The sequence below is a fragment of the Hyperoodon ampullatus genome (assembly GCF_949752795.1).
Source record: "Hyperoodon ampullatus genome assembly, chromosome: X".
NCBI classification, from domain to species: Eukaryota; Metazoa; Chordata; class Mammalia; order Artiodactyla; family Ziphiidae; genus Hyperoodon; species Hyperoodon ampullatus.
Window position 1 is genome coordinate 135,414,400 of NC_136913.1, and position 26,658 is coordinate 135,441,057.

Sequence of the window (26,658 nt, forward strand, 5' to 3'; positions counted from 1 at the left end):
GGGCATCACTCTGTGCGGCCTCTCTCTGCCTGGTCTTCCAGAGACTTCCACTGCAGCCAGGGCACCAGGCCTCTGTCTCCACCCACCACCCCTCCTCTCCCTGACTCCTGGGTTCCTCTCACTAGGAGATGGTCTTCTTGAAGTTGTCTCCCACTCATGGGCCAGATAAAATGAATAGAAAACAAGCCGGAGCTGCAGCCCCTTGTCTCTCCTGACTCTCAGGAGCCCACACCTGTTCCTTGGACCTGGCCGGTTCAGCAAGGTCCATTTTCTGCAAATATGAGCCTCTGAGGGGTGAGGATTGGCTGACCTGGGCGGCCTGACCCTGCCTGCCAGCCCTTCCCAGGTGTGCCTGGGTTGAGTTCAATATAAACACCGTTCCAGGCAGCAAGAGCCTCTGCAGCTGTGCCTGACGCCATATTCTGTGCCCCGTGAGCAGTCTCGGGGCTGTGCTGGTGGGAGGGAGTGAGGGGCCGTGGCTTTGTGGGTGGCCCAGTGTGAGTGGGGCTCTGCTGGACTTTCTGCAGGAGTAGCCAGGTTGCCCCCTGCTGAAGAAGAGGATGTGTCACCCATACCTGCCACTGGAATTTCTCCCCAGGCAGAGGTGAGGAAGGAAAAAAGCAGTGGGTGCCGGGACAGGAGGGGTATCTCAGGCAGGGAAATGGAAATCTTCCAGAAGAGCGCCCAGGGCCAGGACCACCCTGGCTGGCCTACAGGCACCAAGTCGGCCTGCGTGCTCTCACTGGTGTGGCACCATGGCCCTTCCTCTAGGCTTTCAAGTCATTGCACACATTCATTTGTTTTACCTGGGAAGGTTGGGAACAACAGTTCAGCAGCAGCTGGCCTGGGGCTCAGCTCACGTTTACTCACAAACGCCTCGGCACCATCCCCCAGCTTTGCAATGAGGACACTCCTTGCCAGGGTCGGGGGGCGCTGCTGGCTGCATGGGAGACTATACCCCACCTGTGACCAACTTCAGAATTGTTTACCAGTGGAGCAAGTGCCCTGATAGGGTTTTTCCTCTATGACTGGTGGGTTCTGTTTTTTCTCTTTTCTCTTTTTTTCTTTTTTTGCTCAAGGTAGGTTTTATTTCTCTTCTTGTATTTATAGATATAAGCATGGAAATAATTCATTCATATAAATATGTCTATGGGAAGGAAAGCACTTTTTTTCTGTTTTTAAAAAAAAAATTTATTATTTTAATTTTTTATTTAATTTTATTTTTTTATACAGGTTCTTATTGGTTATGTATTTTATACATATAAATGTATATATGTCAATCCCAGTCTCCCAATTCATCCCACCACTAACACCCTGCCACTTAACCACCTTGGTGTCCATACGTTTGTTCTCTACATTTGTGTCTCTATTTCTGCCTTGCAGACTGGTTCATCTGTACCATTTTTCTAGATTCCACATATATGCATTAATATACGATATTTGCTTTTCTCTTTTTGACTTACTTCACTCTGTATGCCAGTCTCTAGATCTATCCATGTCTCTACACATGACCCAATTTCATTCCTTTATATGGCTGAGTAATATTCCATTTTATATATGTACCACATCTTTTCCATTCGTCTGTCTATGTGCTTCCATAGGTTAATTCCATGACCTGGCTATTGTAAATAGTGCTGCAATGAACATTGTGGTGAATGTGTCTTTTTGAATTATGGTTTTCTCTGGGTATATGCCCAGTAGTGGGATTTCTGGGTCATATGGTAGTTCTATTTTTAGTTTTTTAAGGAACCTCCATAGTGACTGTATCAATTTACATTCCCACCAAGAGCAGAAGAAGGTTCCTTTTCTCCACACCCTCTCCAGCATTTGTGGTTTGTAGATTTTCTGATGATGCCCATTCTAACAGGTGTGAGGTAATACCTCATTGTGGTTCTGGTTTATATTTCTCTAATAATTAGTGATGTAGAGCAGCTTTTCATGTGCTTCTTGGCCATCTGTATGTCTTCTTGGGACAAATGTCTATTTAGGTCATCTGCCCATCTTTGGATTGAGTTGTTTGTTTTTTTACTGTCGAGCTCCATGAGCTGTTTATATATATTGGAGATTAATCCTTTGTCCGCTGATTCATTTGCAAATAATTTCTCCAATTCTGAGGGTTGTCTTTTCATCTTGTTTGTAGATTCCTTTGCTTTCAAAAAGCTTTTAAGTTTCATTTGGTCCCATTTGTTTATTTTTGTTTTTTATTCCATTACTCTAGGAGGTGGATCAAAAAAGATCTTGCTGTGATTTATGTCAGAGTGTTCTTCCTATGTTTTCCTCTAAGAGTTTCATCTAGTCTAGTCTTACATTTCAGTCTCTAGTCCATTTTGAGTTCATTTTTGTGTATGGTGTTAGGGAGTGTTCTAATTTCATTCTTTTACATGTAGTGTCCATTTTTTCCAGCACCACTTACTGAAGAGACTGTCTTTTCTCCATTGTATATCCTTGCCTCCTTTGGCATAGATCAGTGGACCATAGGTGTGTAGGTTTATCTCTGTGCTTTCTTTTTTTCTTCTTTTACATCTTTATTGGAGTATAATAGCTTTACAGTTGTGTGTTAGCTTCTGCTGTATAAAAATGTGAATCAGCTATGCATATACGTATAACACCATATCCCCTCCGTCTTGCACCTCCCTCTCACCCCCTTATCCCACTCCTTTAGGTGGTCACAAAGCACCGAGCTGATCTCCCTGTGCTATGTGGCTGCTCCCCAGTAGCTATCGATTTTACATTTGGTACTGTATATATGTCCATGCCACTCTCTCACTTTGTCCCAGCTTATCCTTCCCCCTCCCCATATCCTCAAGTCCTTTCTCTACATCTGTGTCCTTAATCCTTTCCTGCCCCTAGGTTCTTCATAAACTTTTTTTTTTAGATTCCATATATATGTGTTAGCATACGGTATTTCTTTTTCTCTTTCTGACTTACTTCACTCTGTAGGACAGAGTCTAGATCTATCCACCTCAGTATAAATAACTCAATTTCATTTATTTTTATGGCTGAGTAATACTCCATTGTATATATGTGCCACGTATTCTTTATCCATTTATCTGTCGATGGACACTTAGGTTGCTTCCATGTCCTGGCGATTGTTAATAGAGCTACAGTGAACATTGTGGTACATGACTCTTTTTGAATTATGGTTTTCTCAGGGTAAATGTCCAGTAGTGGGATTGCTTGGTCGTATGGTAGTTCTATTTTTAGTTTTTAAGGAACCTCCATACTGTTCTCCCTAGCGGCTATATCAATTTCTATTCGCAGCAACAGTGCAAGAGGGTTCCCTTTTCTCCAATAAATGTCTCACCAGTGTTTATTGTTTGTAGATTTTTTTTGATGATGGCCATTCTGACTGGTGGGAGGTGATACCTCACTGTAGTTTTGATTTGCATTTCTCTAATGATTAGTGATGTTCAGCATCCTTTCATGTGTTTGTTGGAAACCTGTACATCTTCTTTGGAGAAATGACTCTTTAGGTCTTCTGCCCATTTTTGGATTGGGTTGTTTGTTTTTGTGATATTGAGCTACATGAGCTGCTTTTTGGAGATGAATCCTTCGCCGTTTGCTTAATTTGAAAATATTTTCTCCCATTCTGATGTTTGTCTTTTCGACTTGTTTATGTTTTCCTTTGCTGTGCAAAAGATTTTAAGTTTCATTAGGTCCCATAATTTAATTTTTTCTTCTTTCCATTTCTCTTGGAGGTGGGTCAAAATGGATCTTTCTGTGATTTATGTCATAGAATGTTCTGCTTATGTTTTCCTCTAAGAGTTTTACAGTGTCTGGTCTTACATTTAGGTCTCTAATCCATTTTGAGTTTATTTTTGTGTATGGTGTTAGGGAGTGTTCTATTTCATTCTTTTACTTGTAGCTGTCCAGTTTTCCCAACACCACTTACTAAAGACACTGTCTTTTCTCCATTGTATACCCTTGCCTCCTTTGTCATAGATTAGTTAACCATAGGTACGTGGTTTTACCTCTGTGCCTTCTATCCTGTTCTATTGATCTATATTTCTGTTTTTGTGTCAGTACCATATTGTCCTGATTACTGTAGCTTTGTAGTATAGTCTGAAGTCTTGAAGTCTCATTCTGCAAGCTCTTTTTTTTTTTCTCTCAAGACTGCTTTGGCTATCTGGGGTCTTTTGTGTCTCCCTACAAATTTTAAGATTTTTTGTTTGAGTTCTGTAGAAGATGCCACCAGTAATTTGATACAGATTGCATTGAATCTGTAGATTGCTTTGGGTAGCATAGTCATTTCCACATTATTGATTCTTCTAATCCAAGAGCACGGTATATGTCTCCATCTGTTTATATCATCTTTGATTTCTTTCATCAGTTTCTTATAGTTTTCTGAGTACAGGTCTTTTACTTCCTTTGGTAGGTTTATTCCTAGGTATTTTATTCTTTTTGTTGCAGTGGTAATGGGATTGTATCCTCAATTTATCTTTCTCTTCCAGGTTGTCCATTTCATTGGCATAGAGCTGCTTGTAGTAGTCTCTTAGGATGATTTGTATTTCTGTGGTGTCTGTTGTAACTTCTCCTTTTTCATTTCTAATTTTATTGATTTGAGTCCTCTCCCTCTTTTTCTTGAGTCTGGCTAAAGGTTTATCATTTTTGTTTATCTTCTCAAAGAAGCAGCTTTTAGTTTTATTGATCTTTGCTATTGTTTTCTTTGTTTCTATTTCATTTATTTCTCCTCTGATCTTTATGATTTCTTTCCTTCTACTTTGGTTTTGTTCTTCTTTCTCTAGTTCCTCTAGGTGTAAGTTTAGATTGTTTATTTGAGATTTTTCTTGTTTCTTGAGGTAGGCATGTACTGCTATAAATTTCCCTCTTAGAACTGCTTTTGCTACATCCCATAGGCTTTGGATCATCGTGTATTTGTTGCCATTTGTCTCTAGGTAGTGTTTGATTTCCTCTTTTATTTCTTCAGTGATCTCTTGGTTATTTAGTATCGTATTGTTTAGTCTCCATGTGTTTGTGTTTTTTCGTTTTTTTTTTTACCTGTAATTGATTTCTAATCTCATAGCATTGTGGTCAGAACAGATGCTTGATATGATTTCAGTTTTCTTAAATTTACTGAGGCTTTATTTGTGACCCAACATGTGATCTATCCTGGAGAATGTTCCGTGTGCAGTTGAGAAGAACGTGTAATCTGCTGTTTTTGAATGGAATGTCCTATAAATATTAATTAAATCTATCTGGTCTGTTGTGTCATTTAAAGCTTGTGTTTCCTTATTGATTTTCTGTCTGGATGATCTCCATTGGTGTAAGTGAGGTGTTAAAGTCCCCTGCTGTTATTGTGTTACTGTTGATTTCCTCTTTTACAGCTGTTAGCAGTTGCCTTATATATTGAGGTGCTCCTATGTTGGGTACATATATATTTATAATTGTTATATCTTCTTCTTGGATTGATCCCTTGATCATTAGGTAGTGTCCTTCTTTGTCTCTTGTAACATTCTTTAATTTAAAGTCTATGTTATCTGATATGAGTATTGCTACTCCAGCTTTCATTTGATTTTCTTTTGCATGGAATATATTTTTCCATCCCCTCACTTTCAGTCTGTATGTGTCCCTAGGTCTGAAATGTGTCTCTTGTAGACAGCATATATATGAGTCTTGTTTTTGTATCCATTCAGCGAGACTGTGTCTTTTGGTTGGAGCATTTAATCCATTCACATTTAAGGTAATTATCGATATGTATGTTCCTGTTACTATTTTCTTCATTGTTATGGGTTTGTCTTGGTGGGTCCTTTTCTTCTCTTGTGTTTCCCACTTAGAGAAGTTCCTTTAGCATTTGTTATAGAGCTGGTTTCATGGTGCTGAATTCTCTTAGCCTTTGCTTGTCTGTAAAACTTTTGATTTCTCCATGAAATCTGAATGAGATCCTTGCTGGGTGGAGTAATCTTGGTTGCAGGTTCTTCCCTTTTATCACTTTAAATTTATCATGCCACTCCCTTCTAGCTTGTAGATTTTCTGTGGAGAAATCAGCTGTTAACCTTACGGGAGTTCCCTTGTATGTGATTTGTCATTTTTCCTTGTTGCTTTCAATAATTTTTCTTTGTCTTTAATTTTTGTCAGTTTGATTACTATGTGTCTTGGCATTTTTCTCCTTTGGTTTATCCTGCCTGGGACTCTCTGAGCTTCCTGGACTTGGGTGTCTATTTCTTTTCCAATACTAGGGAAGTTTTCGACTATAATCTCTTCAGATATTTTCTCGAGTCCTTTCTCTCTCTCTTCTCCATCTGGGACCCCTATAATGCGAATGTTGTTTTGTTTTGTTTTGTTTTGTTTTGTGGTACGCGGGCCTCTCACTGTTGTGGCCTCTCCCGTTGCGGAGCACAGGCTCCGGACGCACAGGCTCAGCAGCCATGGCTCACGGGCCCAGCCGCTCCGCGGCATATGGGATCCTCCCAGACCGGGGCACGAACCCGTATCCCCTGCATCGGCAGGCAGACTCTCAACCACTGCGCCACCAGGGAGGCCCTTGTTGTTTTGTTTAATGTTGTCCCAGAGGTCTCTTACTGTGTCTTTCTTTATTTTCATTCTTTTTCTTTATTCTGTTCCACAGCAGTGATTTCCACCTTTCTGTCTTCCAGGTCACTTATCCGTTCTTCTGCCACAGTTATTCTGCTACTGATTCCTTCTAGTGTATTTTTCATTTCAGTTGTATTGTTCATCTCTGTTTGTTTGTTCTTTAATTCTTCTAGGTGTTTGTTCCTTAATTCTTCTAAGTCTTTGTTAAGCATTTCTTGCATCTTCTCGACCTTGCCTCCGTTCTTTTTCCAAGGTCTTGCATCATCTTCACTATCATTATTCTGAATTCTTTTTCTGGAAGGTTGCCTATCCCCACCTCATTTCGTTGTTTTTCTGGGGTTTTATGTTGTTCATTGATCTGGTATAAAGTCCTCTGCCTTTTCATTTTGTCTATTTTCTGTGAATGTGGTTTTCCTTCCACAGGCTGCCGAATTATTGTTCTTCTTGATTCTGCTGTCTGCTCTCCAGTGGATGAGTCTATCTTAGAGGCTTGTGCCAGCTTCCTGATGGGATGCGCTGGTGGTGGGTTGAGCTGGGTGTTTCTCTGGTGTGCAGAGCTTTAATCTGTTTGTCTGCAGATTAAATAAAAGTATAATAAAAAGTTTGCTCTGCTTGTCTGCTGATGCATGTGGCTGGGTTCCCTCCCTGTTGGTTGTTTGGCCTGAGGCCACCCAGCACTGGAGCCTACCTTGCTCTTGGTGTAGCTAAAGGCGGACTCTGGGAGGGCTCACGCCAAGGCGTATTTCCCCAAAATTCTGCTGCCAGTGTCCTTGTCCCCGTGGTGAGCCACAGCCTCTCCCCACCTGTGAAGGAGACCCTCTAAAACTAGCAAGTAGGTCCGGTCATTTGTCTGCGGGGTCACTGCTCTTTCCCCTGGGTCCTGGTGTGCACACTACTTTGTGTGTGCCCTCCAAGAGTGGAGTCTCTGTTGAGACTATGAGTCTCTGAGTGCAGTTGAGACTCTGAGACTCTGAATGGAGTCACACAGACTCTGGGTCCTTTGACGCTTCAATGCTTTGTGGTTCTAGATATCCTATAGGAGACGGTCCACAGCAGGTGAAGCTGTTGCTGTCAGTAGAGGTGGTGAAGCCAAAGATCTGCAGTTCTGACTAGAGGTGCCGATGTACATACAGGGCAAAATCAACTCGTGTGAATGTAGTTCAGGCACGTTTAAGATGAATGCAGTCATGTTAATGCCTAACATCTTCTAACTTGTGCCTCCTGTCAGGGACCCCATCCTCAGTTCCTGAGGCTCCTGTAAGTCATGTACAGGGGAACGGAGAGTGGGCTCTGTCCAGTGTGAGCCCTGAGTTACCCTGTGTGTATCTTAGGATACATTGAATTTATGTGGTGGCTGTTGTAACATCATCTCTTTCACATCTGATTTATTTGGGCCGTCTCTTTTTAACAAAACGTACTACTGTTTTCTTTTATACTTTACAGAAGTTTAATAAGTGTTTGATCTACTACCCTTACTCTATGTATACTTTTTGCAGTGAGATTTTTACTTTTGTTTGTTTTCTTGTTACCAGCAATAATTAGTGACACTTCTTTTAAGTTACCTTCAACATTGCTTATAAACCTGCTTTATTAGTGATGACAGAGCTTTAATGGAAGTCGTGTTCTGGTTGTAAATTAGAATGCAATGTGCCAGCAAAAAGCCCCTTAAGTTTATGTCTCATTGCTTCTTGTTCTTTTTTAAATTTATTTTTTATTTTTTATCACAGCAAATTATATTACAATATTTTGTGTGTTCTCAGTGTGCAAGATGTGGTTCTTTTACACATATACATATATCTATTCTTCTTCAGATCCTTTTCCAATGTAGGTTATGACACAATGTTGAGTAGTGTTCTCTGGTATTCTGTATGTCTTTGGTGATTATGTATTTCAAATGTGTTTCTATATCTGTGTTAACCGCAATATCCTAATGCATCCGATCCTCACACCTTTCCATTTGGTGAACCATAAGTTTGTTTAATGAATCTGTGATTGCCTTTCTCTGTGGAAATATCTTCAATAGTATCAATTTTTAGCTAACACATATAAGTGATATAATTGGATGGGTGTCTTTTACTGTCCGACTTAGAACAATTTGCCTGGTTACCTCTAGACTCATCTATGGTGCTTCAAATGGCATTGTTTCATTTTTTCCCCTAGCTAGTATTCCATCTGTACATGTAACAGTTCTTCTTTGTCCACTCATGTCTTGATGGCCATTTTGGTTGCCTCCATGTCTTGGCTATTTTAACACTGCTGCAGTGTACATTTGTCTGCCTGCGTCTTTCCAATTCTGTCTTCTTATGTTATAGGCCCAGGAGTGGTCCTCCTGTATCATATGGTAGCTCAGTATTTACCTTTTCAATGCACCTCCTTTGTGTTTTCCTTACTGGCTCTTACCATGTCCCACGTTGAACCAAGCCTAGGCATTTCTCCACAACCCCTTCAGCATTTATTGTTTGCAGAATTTTTGCTGATGGTCATTCTGACTGTTGTGAGCTGATAGGATTTTTGTAATTTGGATTTGCATGTCTTTAATTATTTCTAAGTTTCATTTTTCCACACCTTTTAAAATTTCTGTTAAAGAACAAATGAAAAAAATGGAGAATACAATTAACCTCCTGAAATTGTCTTCTTGAAAGGTTGCCCTCAAAATTGAATTTTTTGGTCAATATTCGCTCCCAGGATTGTTTTTGAGGGCAGGTGTCATTCACAGGCCTGTAATGAGTTTGAATATTTAGTGACCATTAGCACTGGGTTTAAAGCTGCTGTTGTGGTAAACGGCCACTAGGCGGCAGCATTTCTCCATTCACAAATCTCGTTACTAGGGCAGCAGAGCCGTTCTGGAATCCCTGTTCCTAGGTTGTAAATTAAAATGGAATGTGCCAGGAGAAACCCCCATAAGTTTATGTTACATTATTTCTTGTTTGTTGTTTTAGTTTTTTTAATAGGTGTAATGGTTAGAATATTGTTTGTCCTATGTGTACACAATCTGGTTCATTTGTGCATTATATATATATATATATATATATATATATATATATATATATATATATATATTCATGTACAGATCCACTTCCCATGTAAATTATTGCAGAGTGTTCCATAGACCTCCCTTGCTATATGGTCGGTCTTTTTGTTATGTGTATTTAATAGGTATTTGTACACGTATGGTAACCCTAATCTTAATTTTTCCATTCCCCCCACCTTTCCTTTTAGATAAGCATAGTTTGTTTTCTAAGTGTGTGAGTGTCTTTCTCTGTGCAAATATGTTCATTTGTGTCAGTTGTTAGATAACGCCTGTAAGTGATATCATAGGATATGTCCTTTGCTTTCTGACTTACCTCATGTTCTGTGATTATCTCTAGGCTCAACTATGGTGCCTCAAAGAGCAGTGTTTCATTGTTTTCCATGGCTAATATTCCATTGTGTACATGGACCACTTCTTCTTTTTCAACTGATATCGTGATGGACATTTTGGTTGCTTCCGTGTCTTGACTATTGTGAAAATTCCTGCAGTGCAGCTGTTGAAGCCTGTGCCTTGTCGACTCTGGACTTGTCAGGTGAGAGTCTCAGTGGCGGGCCTGCTGAATGGAATGGTGGCTCAAGTTTTACTTTAAAACACAGCTCCTTTCTATTCTTATTATGGGCTGTCACCACTTTACATCTCACCAGCAGCTAGAGGGTACAGAGTTCTCTAAAACACCCTCAGCATTTAATGTTTGTAGACTTCCAGCTGATGGTAGTTGACATGTGTGAGTTGAAATCATTTTGGAGGTTAGATTTGCATGAGTCTAATAATTACTGATGTTGAGCTTTTATCCATTTTCCTCTTTTTTGAAAATGAGTGAGTAAAACTTACTCCTCCATACAATCTCCTTGAAAAATTTGACAGTTTTGAATTATTTTGGCCATTCCCTACCTCCGCACAATTTTTTAGGGCAGGTGTCCTTTACAGCCCTGAATCCTTGTGAATGTTCAGTGACCATTAGCTGTGGGTTCAAAGCCGCTCTTGTGGGAAACGGCCACAAGGCGGCAGCATTTCTACATTTCCAAGTCTGGGATTTTGGGGCACAGAGCTGTCGTGGCAATCGTGTTAGTCAGCTGCGAATTAGAGTGCAATGTGCCAGCGCAAACCCCCAAGAGCTCATATCTCCTAAATTGTTGTTTGCTTTTTAAATTTAATTTTTATTAATTATCAGAGCAAATTTGATCAAAATGTAGATTCTCCTAGGTGTACAGTTTCTGGTTCATCCTATCAATGTATCTGTCTATTCCTCTTTGGATCCATTCCCGTGTATGTTATTATAGTGTGTTGAGTAGACCTCTCTTCGTATTCCATAGGTATTTTGTGATTATATATTTCATATGTATTTAGTATATGTCTGTTAGCCCCCATATCCTAACTCATACATTCCTTACACCTTTCCATTTGGTTAAACATAATTTGGTTTTCTGAATCTATGCGTGTCCTTCTCTTGGAAATTATTTCATGGGTATCAATTCTTAGGTAACACCTATAAGTGATGTCATAGGATGTCTGTCTTTCGGTTTCTTTCTTACTTCCAGTGTGGTGATTATCTCTAGGTCCTTCTATGGTGGTGCCAACGGCACTGTTCCATGCTTTTTCATGGCTAATATTCCATTGTGTACATGGACGACTTCTTCTTGGTGCATTTTTCTGTTGATGCACATTTTGGTTTCTTCCAGGTTTGGCTATGGTACACCTTGCTGCAGTGCAGGATTGCCAGCCTTTGTGTTTTTGATTCTGCTCTCTTCAGGTGATAGGCCCATGAGTGGTCCTACCAGATCACATGGCAGCTCCATTTTTACCCTTAAACGCACCTCCATTCTGTTCTCACTACTGGCTGTTACCAGGTTGCATCCCACCAGCAGCTAAAGGGTATGCAGTTCTCTAAAACCCATTCAGCATTTATTCTTTGTAGACTTTTTTTGCTGATGATCATTCTGACGGCTGTCAGGTGAACGTTTGTGTACACTGGATTTGCATGGCTTTATTAATTCCTGATGTTCAGCCTCTTTCCATTCCCTTTTTTTTAACAAAAACAGAAAGAAAGAAAAAGAAACAGAAGACAAATGTGCATAAATTATGCCTCTTGAAACTGTCGGTTTGAAATATGGATGCCTTTGAATTTTTTGGTCGATATACGACCCCAGGATTTGTTTTCAGTGCAGGTGTGATTTACAGGCCTGCAATTATTTTGAATATCAACTGACCATTAACGCTGGTATTAAAGCTGCTGTTGTGTGAAACGCCCACAAGGTGGCATTAGTTCTACTTTACCAAATCTGGTTACTGGGGCAGCAGATCCTCAATGGAAGTTGTGTTCTAGGTTGTAGTTTAGAATGGCGTGTGCCAGGAAAAAGCCCCTTAAGTATATGTCTCACTACTTCTTGTTCGTTTATTTAATTTAATTTTTATTTTTATCACAGCAAGTTTGATTACAATGTTTGGCTCTTTGTAGGTGTGCAAGATGTGGTTCTTTTACACATAAACATATGTCTATTCTTCCTGGAATCCTTTTCCCATGTACGTTATGACAGAATGTTGAGTAGTCTTCTCTTGGTGTTCCGTAGGTCTTTGGTGATTATATATTTCACCTGTGTTTGTATACGTCTGTTAACCCCAATATCCTAATGTATCCAATCCTCACAAATTTCCATTGGTGAACCATAAGATTGTTGAATGGATCAGTGGTTGCCCTTCTCTGTGGAAATATCTTCACTGGTATCAATTTATAGGTAATACCTAAAGGTGATATCATACGATATGTGTCTTTCTCTTTCTGACATACTACAAGTTGTGTGATTACCTCTAGACTCATCTACAGTGCTGCAAATGACATCGTGTTCTTTTTTTCCTTGGCTAATACTCCATCTGTACATGTACCAGTTCTTCTTTGTGCACTCATCTGTTGATGGACTTTTTGGTTGCTTCCATGACTTGGCAATTGTAATGCTGCGGCAATGCACATTTGCCTGCCTGTGTCTTTCCAATTCTGTCTTCTTAGGTTATAGGCCCAGGAGTGGGCCTGCTGGATCATATGGTAGAAAAATATTTACCTAGTAAAGGCACCTCCATTCTGTTCTTGTTAGTGGCTCTTACCAGGTCACGTCCCACTTAAAGTTGAGGGTATGCACTTCTGCACAACACCTTCAGCATTTATTGGTTGTAGTTTTTGTTGCTGATGTTTATTCTGACTAGTGTGAGCTGCTATATGTTTGTGGTTGGATTTGCATGCGTCTCATAATCCATTGAAATTGAGCTTTCTGGGATGTCCTTTTTTTCTTCAAACTGTGAGTAGAGCTTACCTCTTCAAATTGTTTTCGTGAAGTATGTGTGACATTTAGAAATATTTTGGCCATTACCTCCCTAATGACATTCTGAGGGCAGGTTTCATTTACAGCCCTCCAGTACTGGTGCATATGAAGTGACCCTTAGCACAGGTTTTAAAGCTGCTGTTGCAGGTCACGGCCAGAGGGTGGCAGCATTTCTGCTTTTGACAAGCTTTTAACTAGGGAAACAGACTACCTTGCCGTGGTATTTCTTGGTTATAAATTACAGTGGAATGTGCCTGGATAAACCCCCAAATGCTGATGTTTCTTTACTTTTGTTTGTTTTCTAGATTGAGTTTATATTTTTTTATTGGAGTCATATTCCATTGTGTACATGGACCACTTCTTCTTTGTGCATTCCTCTGTTGATGGACATTTTCATAGCTTCCAAGTTTTGGCTATGATAAATATTGCTGGAGTGCAGGATTGCCAGGCTGTATTTTTGTTTGTTTGTTTTGCAGTACGTAGGCCACTCACTGCCATGGCCGCTGCGATTGCAGAGCACAGGCTCTGGACGCACAGGCCCAGCAGCCATAGCTCACGGGACCAGCCGCTCCGCGGCATGTGTGATTTTCCCGAACCGGGGCATGAACCCGTGTCCCCTGCTTCGGCAGCGGACTCTCAACCACTGCACCACCAGTGAAGTCCAGCCTGTGTCTTTTTGATTCTCATCCTCTCAGGCGATAGGCCCAGCAGTGGGTATGCTTGATTGAATGGTAGCTCAGTATTTACCTTTTCAGTGCACCTCCTTTGTGTTTTCCTTACTGGCTCTTACCATGTCCCACGTTGAACCAAGCCTAGGCATTTCTCCACAACCCCTTCAGCTTTTATTGTTTGCAGAATTTTTGCTGATGGTCATTCTGACTGTTGTGAGCTGATAGGATTTTTGTAATTTGGATTTGCATGTCTTTAATTATTTCTAAGTTTCATTTTTCCACACCTTTTAAAATTTCTGTTAAAGAACAAATGAAAAAAAATGGAGAATACAATTAACCTCTTGAAATTGTCTTCTTGAAAGGTTGCCCTCAAAATTGAATTTTTTGGTCAATATTCGCTCCCAGGATTGTTTTTGAGGGCAGGTGTCATTCACAGGCCTGTAATGAGTGTGAATATTTAGTGACCATTAGCAGTGGGTTTAAAGCTGCTGTTGTGGTAAACGGCCACTAGGCGGCAGCATTTCTCCATTCACAAATCTCGTTACTAGGGCAGCAGAGCCGTTCTGGAATCCCTGTTCCTAGGTTGTAAATTAAAATGGAATGTGCCAGGAGAAACCCCCATAAGTTTATGTTACATTATTTCTTGTTTGTTGTTTTAGTTTTTTTAATAGGTGTAATGGTTAGAATATTGTTTGTCCTAGGTGTACACAATCTGGGTCATTTGTGCATAATATATATATATATATATATATATATATATATATATATATATATTCATGTACAGATCCACTTCCCATGTAAATTATTGCAGAGTGTTCCATAGACCTCCCTTGCTATATGGTCGGTCTTTTTGTTATGTGTATTTAATAGGTATTTGTACACGTATGGTAACCCTAATCTTAATTTTTCCATTCCCCCCACCTTTCCTTTTAGATAAGCATAGTTTGTTTTCTAAGTGTGTGAGTGTCTTTCTCTGTGCAAATATGTTCATTTGTGTCAGTTGTTAGATAACGCCTGTAAGTGATATCATAGGATATGTCCTTTGCTTTCCGACTTACCTCATGTTCTGTGATTATCTCTAGGCTCAACTATGGTGCCTGAAAGAGCAGTGTTTCATTGTTTTCCATGGCTAATATTCCACTGTGTACATGGACCACTTCTTCTTTTTCAACTGATATCATGATGGACATTTTGGTTGCTTCCGTGTCTTGACTATTGTGAAAATTCCTGCAGTGCAGCTGTTGAAGCCTGTGCCTTGTCGACTCTGGACTTGTCAGGTGAGAGTCTCAGTGGCGGGCCTGCTGAATGGAATGGTGGCTCAAGTTTTACTTTAAAACGCAGCTCCTTTCTATTCTTATTATGGGCTGTCACCACTTTACATCTCACCAGCAGCTAGAGGGTACAGAGTTCTCTAAAACACCCTCAGCATTTAATGTTTGTAGACTTCCAGCTGATGGTAGTTGACATGTGTGAGTTGAAATCATTTTGGAGGTTAGATTTGCATGAGTCTAATAATTACTGATGTTGAGCTTTTATCCATTTTCCCCTTTTTTGAAAATGAGTGAGTAAAACTTACTCCTCCATACAATCTCCTTGAAAAATTTGACAGTTTTGAATTATTTTGGCCATTCCCTACCTCCGCACAATTTTTTAGGGCAGGTGTCCTTTACAGCCCTGAATCCTTGTGAATGTTCAGTGACCATTAGCTGTGGGTTCAAAGCCGCTCTTGTGGGAAACGGCCACAAGGCGGCAGCATTTCTACATTTCCAAGTCTGGGATTTTGGGGCACAGAGCTGTCGTGGCAATCATGTTAGTCAGCTGCGAATTAGAGTGCAATGTGCCAGCGCAAACCCCCAAGAGCTCATATCTCCTAAATTGTTGTTTGCTTTTTAAATTTAATTTTTATTAATTATCAGAGCAAATTTGATCAAAATGTAGATTCTCCTAGGTGTACAGTTTCTGGTTCATCCTATCAATGTATCTGTCTATTCCTCTTTGGATCCATTCCCGTGTATGTTATTATAGTGTGTTGAGTAGACCTCTCTTCGTATTCCATAGGTATTTTGTGATTATATATTTCATATGTATTTAGTATATGTCTGTTAGCCCCCATATCCTAATTCATACATTCCTTACACCTTTCCATTTGGTTAAACATAATTTGGTTTTCTGAATCTATGCGTGTCCTTCTCTTGGAAATTATTTCATGGGTATCAATTCTTAGGTAACACCTATAAGTGATGTCATAGGATGTCTGTCTTTCGGTTTCTTTCTTACTTCCAGTGTGGTGATTATCTCTAGGTCCTTCTATGGTGGTGCCAACGGCACTGTTCCATGCTTTTTCATGGCTAATATTCCATTGTGTACATGGACGACTTCTTCTTGGTGCATTTTTCTGTTGATGCACATTTTGGTTTCTTCCAGGTTTGGCTATGGTACACCTTGCTGCAGTGCAGGATTGCCAGCCTTTGTGTTTTTGATTCTGCTCTCTTCAGGTGATAGGCCCATGAGTGGTCCTACCAGATCACATGGCAGCTCCATTTTTACCCTTAAACGCACCTCCATTCTGTTCTCACTACTGGCTGTTACCAGGTTGCATCCCACCAGCAGCTAAAGGGTATGCAGTTCTCTAAAACCCATTCAGCATTTATTCTTTGTAGACTTTTTTTGCTGATGATCATTCTGACGGCTGTCAGGTGAACGTTTGTGTACACTGGATTTGCATGGCTTTATTAATTCCTGATGTTCAGCCTCTTTCCATTCCCTTTTTTTTAACAAAAACAGAAAGAAAGAAAAAGAAACAGAAGACAAATGTGCATAAATTATGCCTCTTGAAACTGTCAGTTTGAAATATGGATGCCTTTGAATTTTTTGGTCGATATACGACCCCAGGATTTGTTTTCAGTGCAGGTGTGATTTACAGGCCTGCAATTATTTTGAATATCAACTGACTATTAACGCTGGTATTAAAGCTGCTGTTGTGTGAAACGCCCACAAGGTGGCATTAGTTCTACTTTACCAAATCTGGTTACTGGGGCAGCAGATCCTCAATGGAAGTTGTGTTCTAGGTTGTAGTTTAGAATGGCGTGTGCCAGGAAAAAGCCCCTTAAGTATATGTCTCACTACTTCTTGTTCGTTTATTTAATTTAATTTTTATTTTTATCACAGCAAGTTTGATTACAATGTTTGGCTCTTTGTAGGTGTGCAAGATGTGGTTCTTTTACACATAAACATATGTCTATTCTTCCTGGAATCCTTTTCCCATGTACGTTATGACAGAATGTTGAGTAGTCTTCTCTTGGTGTTCCGTAGGTCTTTGGTGATTATATATTTCACCTGTGTTTGTATACGTCTGTTAACCCCAATATCCTAATGTATCCAATCCTCACAAATTTCCATTGGTGAACCATAAGATTGTTGAATGGATCAGTGGTTGCCCTTCTCTGTGGAAATATCTTCACTGGTATCAATTTATAGGTATTACCTAAAGGTGATATCATACGATATGTGTCTTTCTCTTTCTGACATACTACAAGTTGTGTGATTACCTCTAGACTCATCTACAGTGCTGCAAATGACATCGTGTTCTTTTTTTCCTTGGCTAATACTCCATCTGTACATGTACCAGTTCTTCTTTGTGCACTCATCTGTTGATGGACTTTTTGGTTGCTTCCATGACTTGGCAATTGTAATGCTGCGGCAATGCACATTTGCCTGCCTGTGTCTTTCCAATTCTGTCTTCTTAGGTTATAGGCCCAGGAGTGGGCCTGCTGGATCATATGGTAGAAAAATATTTACCTAGTAAAGGCACCTCCATTCTGTTCTTGTTAGTGGCTCTTACCAGGTCACGTCCCACTTAAAGTTGAGGGTATGCACTTCTGCACAACACCTTCAGCATTTATTGGTTGTAGTTTTTGTTGCTGATGTTTATTCTGACTAGTGTGAGCTGCTATATGTTTGTGGTTGGATTTGCATGCGTCTCATAATCCATTGAAATTGAGCTTTCTGGCATGTCCTTTTTTTCTTCAAACTGTGAGTAGAGCTTACCTCTTCAAATTGTTTTCGTGAAGTATGTGTGACATTTAGAAATATTTTGGCCATTACCTCCCTAATGACATTCTGAGGGCAGGTTTCATTTACAGCCCTCCAGTACTGGTGCATATGAAGTGACCCTTAGCACAGGTTTTAAAGCTGCTGTTGCAGGTCACGGCCAGAGGGTGGCAGCATTTCTGCTTTTCACAATCTTTTAACTAGGGAAACAGACTACCTTGCCGTGGTATTTCTTGGTTATAAATTACAGTGGAATGTGCCTGGATAAACCCCCAAATGCTGATGTTTCTTTACTTTTGTTTGTTTTCTAGATTGAGTTTATATTTTTTTATTGGAGTCATATTCCATTGTGTACATGGACCACTTCTTCTTTGTGCATTCCTCTGTTGATGGACATTTTCATAGCTTCCAAGTTTTGGCTATGATAAATATTGCTGGAGTGCAGGATTGCCAGGCTGTATTTTTGTTTGTTTGTTTTGCAGTACGTAGGCCACTCACTGCCATGGCCGCTGCGATTGCAGAGCACAGGCTCTGGACGCACAGGCCCAGCAGCCATAGCTCACGGGACCAGCCGCTCCGCGGCATGTGTGATTTTCCCGAACCGGGGCATGAACCCGTGTCCCCTGCTTCGGCAGCGGACTCTCAACCACTGCACCACCAGTGAAGTCCAGCCTGTGTCTTTTTGATTCTCATCCTCTCAGGCGATAGGCCCAGCAGTGGGTATGCTTGATTGAATGGTAGCTCAGTATTTACCTTTTCAGTGCACCTCCTTTGTGTTTTCCTTACTGGCTCTTACCATGTCCCACGTTGAACCAAGCCTAGGCATTTCTCCACAACCCCTTCAGCATTTATTGTTTGCAGAATTTTTGCTGATGGTCATTCTGACTGTTGTGAGCTGATAGGATTTTTGTAATTTGGATTTGCATGTCTTTAATTATTTCTAAGTTTCATTTTTCCACACCTTTTAAAATTTCTGTTAAAGAACAAATGAAAAAAAATGGAGAATACAATTAACCTCTTGAAATTGTCTTCTTGAAAGGTTGCCCTCAAAATTGAATTTTTTGGTCAATATTCGCTCCCAGGATTGTTTTTGAGGGCAGGTGTCATTCACAGGCCTGTAATGAGTGTGAATATTTAGTGACCATTAGCAGTGGGTTTAAAGCTGCTGTTGTGGTAAACGGCCACTAGGCGGCAGCATTTCTCCATTCACAAATCTCGTTACTAGGGCAGCAGAGCCGTTCTGGAATCCCTGTTCCTAGGTTGTAAATTAAAATGGAATGTGCCAGGAGAAACCCCCATAAGTTTATGTTACATTATTTCTTGTTTGTTGTTTTAGTTTTTTTAATAGGTGTAATGGTTAGAATATTGTTTGTCCTAGGTGTACACAATCTGGGTCATTTGTGCATAATATATATATATATATATATATATATATATATATATATATATATTCATGTACAGATCCACTTCCCATGTAAATTATTGCAGAGTGTTCCATAGACCTCCCTTGCTATATGGTCGGTCTTTTTGTTATGTGTATTTAATAGGTATTTGTACACGTATGGTAACCCTAATCTTAATTTTTCCATTCCCCCCACCTTTCCTTTTAGATAAGCATAGTTTGTTTTCTAAGTGTGTGAGTGTCTTTCTCTGTGCAAATATGTTCATTTGTGTCAGTTGTTAGATAACGCCTGTAAGTGATATCATAGGATATGTCCTTTGCTTTCCGACTTACCTCATGTTCTGTGATTATCTCTAGGCTCAACTATGGTGCCTGAAAGAGCAGTGTTTCATTGTTTTCCATGGCTAATATTCCACTGTGTACATGGACCACTTCTTCTTTTTCAACTGATATCATGATGGACATTTTGGTTGCTTCCGTGTCTTGACTATTGTGAAAATTCCTGCAGTGCAGCTGTTGAAGCCTGTGCCTTGTCGACTCTGGACTTGTCAGGTGAGAGTCTCAGTGGCGGGCCTGCTGAATGGAATGGTGGCTCAAGTTTTACTTTAAAACGCAGCTCCTTTCTATTCTTATTATGGGCTGTCACCACTTTACATCTCACCAGCAGCTAGAGGGTACAGAGTTCTCTAAAACACCCTCAGCATTTAATGTTTGTAGACTTCCAGCTGATGGTAGTTGACATGTGTGAGTTGAAATCATTTTGGAGGTTAGATTTGCATGAGTCTAATAATTACTGATGTTGAGCTTTTATCCATTTTCCCCTTTTTTGAAAATGAGTGAGTAAAACTTACTCCTCCATACAATCTCCTTGAAAAATTTGACAGTTTTGAATTATTTTGGCCATTCCCTACCTCCGCACAATTTTTTAGGGCAGGTGTCCTTTACAGCCCTGAATCCTTGTGAATGTTCAGTGACCATTAGCTGTGGGTTCAAAGCCGCTCTTGTGGGAAACGGCCACAAGGCGGCAGCATTTCTACATTTCCAAGTCTGGGATTTTGGGGCACAGAGCTGTCGTGGCAATCGTGTTAGTCAGCTGCGAATTAGAGTGCAATGTGCCAGCGCAAACCCCCAAGAGCTCATATCTCCTAAATTGTTGTTTGCTTTTTAAATTTAATTTTTATTAATTATCAGAGCAAATTTGATCAAAATGTAGATTCTCCTAGGTGTACAGTTTCTGGTTCATCCTATCAATGTATCTGTCTATTCCTCTTTGGATCCATTCCCGTGTATGTTATTATAGTGTGTTGAGTAGACCTCTCTTCGTATTCCATAGGTATTTTGTGATTATATATTTCATATGTATTTAGTATATGTCTGTTAGCCCCCATATCCTAATTCATACATTCCTTACACCTTTCCATTTGGTTAAACATAATTTGGTTTTCTGAATCTATGCGTGTCCTTCTCTTGGAAATTATTTCATGGGTATCAATTCTTAGGTAACACCTATAAGTGATGTCATAGGATGTCTGTCTTTCGGTTTCTTTCTTACTTCCAGTGTGGTGATTATCTCTAGGTCCTTCTATGGTGGTGCCAACGGCACTGTTCCATGCTTTTTCATGGCTAATATTCCATTGTGTACATGGACGACTTCTTCTTGGTGCATTTTTCTGTTGATGCACATTTTGGTTTCTTCCAGGTTTGGCTATGGTACACCTTGCTGCAGTGCAGGATTGCCAGCCTTTGTGTTTTTGATTCTGCTCTCTTCAGGTGATAGGCCCATGAGTGGTCCTACCAGATCACATGGCAGCTCCATTTTTACCCTTAAACGCACCTCCATTCTGTTCTCACTACTGGCTGTTACCAGGTTGCATCCCACCAGCAGCTAAAGGGTATGCAGTTCTCTAAAACCCATTCAGCATTTATTCTTTGTAGACTTTTTTTGCTGATGATCATTCTGACGGCTGTCAGGTGAACGTTTGTGTACACTGGATTTGCATGGCTTTATTAATTCCTGATGTTCAGCCTCTTTCCATTCCCTTTTTTTTAACAAAAACAGAAAGAAAGAAAAAGAAACAGAAGACAAATGTGCATAAATTATGCCTCTTGAAACTGTCGGTTTGAAATATGGATGCCTTTGAATTTTTTGGTCGATATACGACCCCAGGATTTGTTTTCAGTGCAGGTGTGATTTACAGGCCTGCAATTATTTTGAATATCAACTGACCATTAACGCTGGTATTAAAGCTGCTGTTGTGTGAAACGCCCACAAGGTGGCATTAGTTCTACTTTACCAAATCTGGTTACTGGGGCAGCAGATCCTCAATGGAAGTTGTGTTCTAGGTTGTAGTTTAGAATGGCGTGTGCCAGGAAAAAGCCCCTTAAGTATATGTCTCACTACTTCTTGTTCGTTTATTTAATTTAATTTTTATTTTTATCACAGCAAGTTTGATTACAATGTTTGGCTCTTTGTAGGTGTGCAAGATGTGGTTCTTTTACACATAAACATATGTCTATTCTTCCTGGAATCCTTTTCCCATGTACGTTATGACAGAATGTTGAGTAGTCTTCTCTTGGTGTTCCGTAGGTCTTTGGTGATTATATATTTCACCTGTGTTTGTATACGTCTGTTAACCCCAATATCCTAATGTATCCAATCCTCACAAATTTCCATTGGTGAACCATAAGATTGTTGAATGGATCAGTGGTTGCCCTTCTCTGTGGAAATATCTTCACTGGTATCAATTTATAGGTATTACCTAAAGGTGATATCATACGATATGTGTCTTTCTCTTTCTGACATACTACAAGTTGTGTGATTACCTCTAGACTCATCTACAGTGCTGCAAATGACATCGTGTTCTTTTTTTCCTTGGCTAATACTCCATCTGTACATGTACCAGTTCTTCTTTGTGCACTCATCTGTTGATGGACTTTTTGGTTGCTTCCATGACTTGGCAATTGTAATGCTGCGGCAATGCACATTTGCCTGCCTGTGTCTTTCCAATTCTGTCTTCTTAGGTTATAGGCCCAGGAGTGGGCCTGCTGGATCATATGGTAGAAAAATATTTACCTAGTAAAGGCACCTCCATTCTGTTCTTGTTAGTGGCTCTTACCAGGTCACGTCCCACTTAAAGTTGAGGGTATGCACTTCTGCACAACACCTTCAGCATTTATTGGTTGTAGTTTTTGTTGCTGATGTTTATTCTGACTAGTGTGAGCTGCTATATGTTTGTGGTTGGATTTGCATGCGTCTCATAATCCATTGAAATTGAGCTTTCTGGCATGTCCTTTTTTTCTTCAAACTGTGAGTAGAGCTTACCTCTTCAAATTGTTTTCGTGAAGTATGTGTGACATTTAGAAATATTTTGGCCATTACCTCCCTAATGACATTCTGAGGGCAGGTTTCATTTACAGCCCTCCAGTACTGGTGCATATGAAGTGACCCTTAGCACAGGTTTTAAAGCTGCTGTTGCAGGTCACGGCCAGAGGGTGGCAGCATTTCTGCTTTTCACAATCTTTTAACTAGGGAAACAGACTACCTTGCCGTGGTATTTCTTGGTTATAAATTACAGTGGAATGTGCCTGGATAAACCCCCAAATGCTGATGTTTCTTTACTTTTGTTTGTTTTCTAGATTGAGTTTATATTTTTTTATTGGAGTCATATTCCATTGTGTACATGGACCACTTCTTCTTTGTGCATTCCTCTGTTGATGGACATTTTCATAGCTTCCAAGTTTTGGCTATGATAAATATTGCTGGAGTGCAGGATTGCCAGGCTGTATTTTTGTTTGTTTGTTTTTTTTTTTTTTTTTTTTTTTTTTTTTTTTTTTTTGTGGTACGCGGGCCTCTCACTGTTGTGGCCTCTCCCGTTGCGGAGCACAGGCTCCGGATGCACAGGCTCAGCAGCCATGGCTCACGGGCCCAGCCGCTCCGCGGTATATGGGATCCTCCCAGACCGGGGCACGAACCCGTATCCCCTGCATCGGCAGGCGGACTCTCAACCACTGCGCCACCAGGGAGGCCCTTGTTTGTTTGTTTTGCAGTACGTAGGCCACTCACTGCCATGGCCGCTGCGATTGCAGAGCACAGGCTCTGGACGCACAGGCCCAGCAGCCATAGCTCACGGGACCAGCCGCTCCGCGGCATGTGTGATTTTCCCGAACCGGGGCATGAACCCGTGTCCCCTGCTTCGGCAGCGGACTCTCAACCACTGCACCACCAGTGAAGTCCAGCCTGTGTCTTTTTGATTCTCATCCTCTCAGGCGATAGGCCCAGCAGTGGGTATGCTTGATTGAATGGTAGCTCAGTATTTACCTTTTCAGTGCACCTCCTTTGTGTTTTCCTTACTGGCTCTTACCATGTCCCACGTTGAACCAAGCCTAGGCATTTCTCCACAACCCCTTCAGCATTTATTGTTTGCAGAATTTTTGCTGATGGTCATTCTGACTGTTGTGAGCTGATAGGATTTTTGTAATTTGGATTTGCATGTCTTTAATTATTTCTAAGTTTCATTTTTCCACACCTTTTAAAATTTCTGTTAAAGAACAAATGAAAAAAAATGGAGAATACAATTAACCTCTTGAAATTGTCTTCTTGAAAGGTTGCCCTCAAAATTGAATTTTTTGGTCAATATTCGCTCCCAGGATTGTTTTTGAGGGCAGGTGTCATTCACAGGCCTGTAATGAGTGTGAATATTTAGTGACCATTAGCAGTGGGTTTAAAGCTGCTGTTGTGGTAAACGGCCACTAGGCGGCAGCATTTCTCCATTCACAAATCTCGTTACTAGGGCAGCAGAGCCGTTCTGGAATCCCTGTTCCTAGGTTGTAAATTAAAATGGAATGTGCCAGGAGAAACCCCCATAAGTTTATGTTACATTATTTCTTGTTTGTTGTTTTAGTTTTTTTAATAGGTGTAATGGTTAGAATATTGTTTGTCCTAGGTGTACACAATCTGGGTCATTTGTGCATAATATATATATATATATATATATATATATATATATATATATATATATATTCATGTACAGATCCACTTCCCATGTAAATTATTGCAGAGTGTTCCATAGACCTCCCTTGCTATATGGTCGGTCTTTTTGTTATGTGTATTTAATAGGTATTTGTACACGTATGGTAACCCTAATCTTAATTTTTCCATTCCCCCCACCTTTCCTTTTAGATAAGCATAGTTTGTTTTCTAAGTGTGTGAGTGTCTTTCTCTGTGCAAATATGTTCATTTGTGTCAGTTGTTAGATAACGCCTGTAAGTGATATCATAGGATATGTCCTTTGCTTTCCGACTTACCTCATGTTCTGTGATTATCTCTAGGCTCAACTATGGTGCCTGAAAGAGCAGTGTTTCATTGTTTTCCATGGCTAATATTCCACTGTGTACATGGACCACTTCTTCTTTTTCAACTGATATCATGATGGACATTTTGGTTGCTTCCGTGTCTTGACTATTGTGAAAATTCCTGCAGTGCAGCTGTTGAAGCCTGTGCCTTGTCGACTCTGGACTTGTCAGGTGAGAGTCTCAGTGGCGGGCCTGCTGAATGGAATGGTGGCTCAAGTTTTACTTTAAAACGCAGCTCCTTTCTATTCTTATTATGGGCTGTCACCACTTTACATCTCACCAGCAGCTAGAGGGTACAGAGTTCTCTAAAACACCCTCAGCATTTAATGTTTGTAGACTTCCAGCTGATGGTAGTTGACATGTGTGAGTTGAAATCATTTTGGAGGTTAGATTTGCATGAGTCTAATAATTACTGATGTTGAGCTTTTATCCATTTTCCCCTTTTTTGAAAATGAGTGAGTAAAACTTACTCCTCCATACAATCTCCTTGAAAAATTTGACAGTTTTGAATTATTTTGGCCATTCCCTACCTCCGCACAATTTTTTAGGGCAGGTGTCCTTTACAGCCCTGAATCCTTGTGAATGTTCAGTGACCATTAGCTGTGGGTTCAAAGCCGCTCTTGTGGGAAACGGCCACAAGGCGGCAGCATTTCTACATTTCCAAGTCTGGGATTTTGGGGCACAGAGCTGTCGTGGCAATCGTGTTAGTCAGCTGCGAATTAGAGTGCAATGTGCCAGCGCAAACCCCCAAGAGCTCATATCTCCTAAATTGTTGTTTGCTTTTTAAATTTAATTTTTATTAATTATCAGAGCAAATTTGATCAAAATGTAGATTCTCCTAGGTGTACAGTTTCTGGTTCATCCTATCAATGTATCTGTCTATTCCTCTTTGGATCCATTCCCGTGTATGTTATTATAGTGTGTTGAGTAGACCTCTCTTCGTATTCCATAGGTATTTTGTGATTATATATTTCATATGTATTTAGTATATGTCTGTTAGCCCCCATATCCTAATTCATACATTCCTTACACCTTTCCATTTGGTTAAACATAATTTGGTTTTCTGAATCTATGCGTGTCCTTCTCTTGGAAATTATTTCATGGGTATCAATTCTTAGGTAACACCTATAAGTGATGTCATAGGATGTCTGTCTTTCGGTTTCTTTCTTACTTCCAGTGTGGTGATTATCTCTAGGTCCTTCTATGGTGGTGCCAACGGCACTGTTCCATGCTTTTTCATGGCTAATATTCCATTGTGTACATGGACGACTTCTTCTTGGTGCATTTTTCTGTTGATGCACATTTTGGTTTCTTCCAGGTTTGGCTATGGTACACCTTGCTGCAGTGCAGGATTGCCAGCCTTTGTGTTTTTGATTCTGCTCTCTTCAGGTGATAGGCCCATGAGTGGTCCTACCAGATCACATGGCAGCTCCATTTTTACCCTTAAACGCACCTCCATTCTGTTCTCACTACTGGCTGTTACCAGGTTGCATCCCACCAGCAGCTAAAGGGTATGCAGTTCTCTAAAACCCATTCAGCATTTATTCTTTGTAGACTTTTTTTGCTGATGATCATTCTGACGGCTGTCAGGTGAACGTTTGTGTACACTGGATTTGCATGGCTTTATTAATTCCTGATGTTCAGCCTCTTTCCATTCCCTTTTTTTTAACAAAAACAGAAAGAAAGAAAAAGAAACAGAAGACAAATGTGCATAAATTATGCCTCTTGAAACTGTCGGTTTGAAATATGGATGCCTTTGAATTTTTTGGTCGATATACGACCCCAGGATTTGTTTTCAGTGCAGGTGTGATTTACAGGCCTGCAATTATTTTGAATATCAACTGACCATTAACGCTGGTATTAAAGCTGCTGTTGTGTGAAACGCCCACAAGGTGGCATTAGTTCTACTTTACCAAATCTGGTTACTGGGGCAGCAGATCCTCAATGGAAGTTGTGTTCTAGGTTGTAGTTTAGAATGGCGTGTGCCAGGAAAAAGCCCCTTAAGTATATGTCTCACTACTTCTTGTTCGTTTATTTAATTTAATTTTTATTTTTATCACAGCAAGTTTGATTACAATGTTTGGCTCTTTGTAGGTGTGCAAGATGTGGTTCTTTTACACATAAACATATGTCTATTCTTCCTGGAATCCTTTTCCCATGTACGTTATGACAGAATGTTGAGTAGTCTTCTCTTGGTGTTCCGTAGGTCTTTGGTGATTATATATTTCACCTGTGTTTGTATACGTCTGTTAACCCCAATATCCTAATGTATCCAATCCTCACAAATTTCCATTGGTGAACCATAAGATT

At 40.2% G+C, this 26,658-nt stretch overlaps 1 long non-coding RNA gene across 1 annotated transcript in view; it reads left to right on the plus strand.

Moving 5' to 3' along the window:
* Positions 1–26,658, plus strand: part of LOC307069162 — a 458,782-nt gene that overhangs the window by 11,724 nt on the left and 420,400 nt on the right. The gene's annotated exons all lie outside the window — the stretch shown is intronic.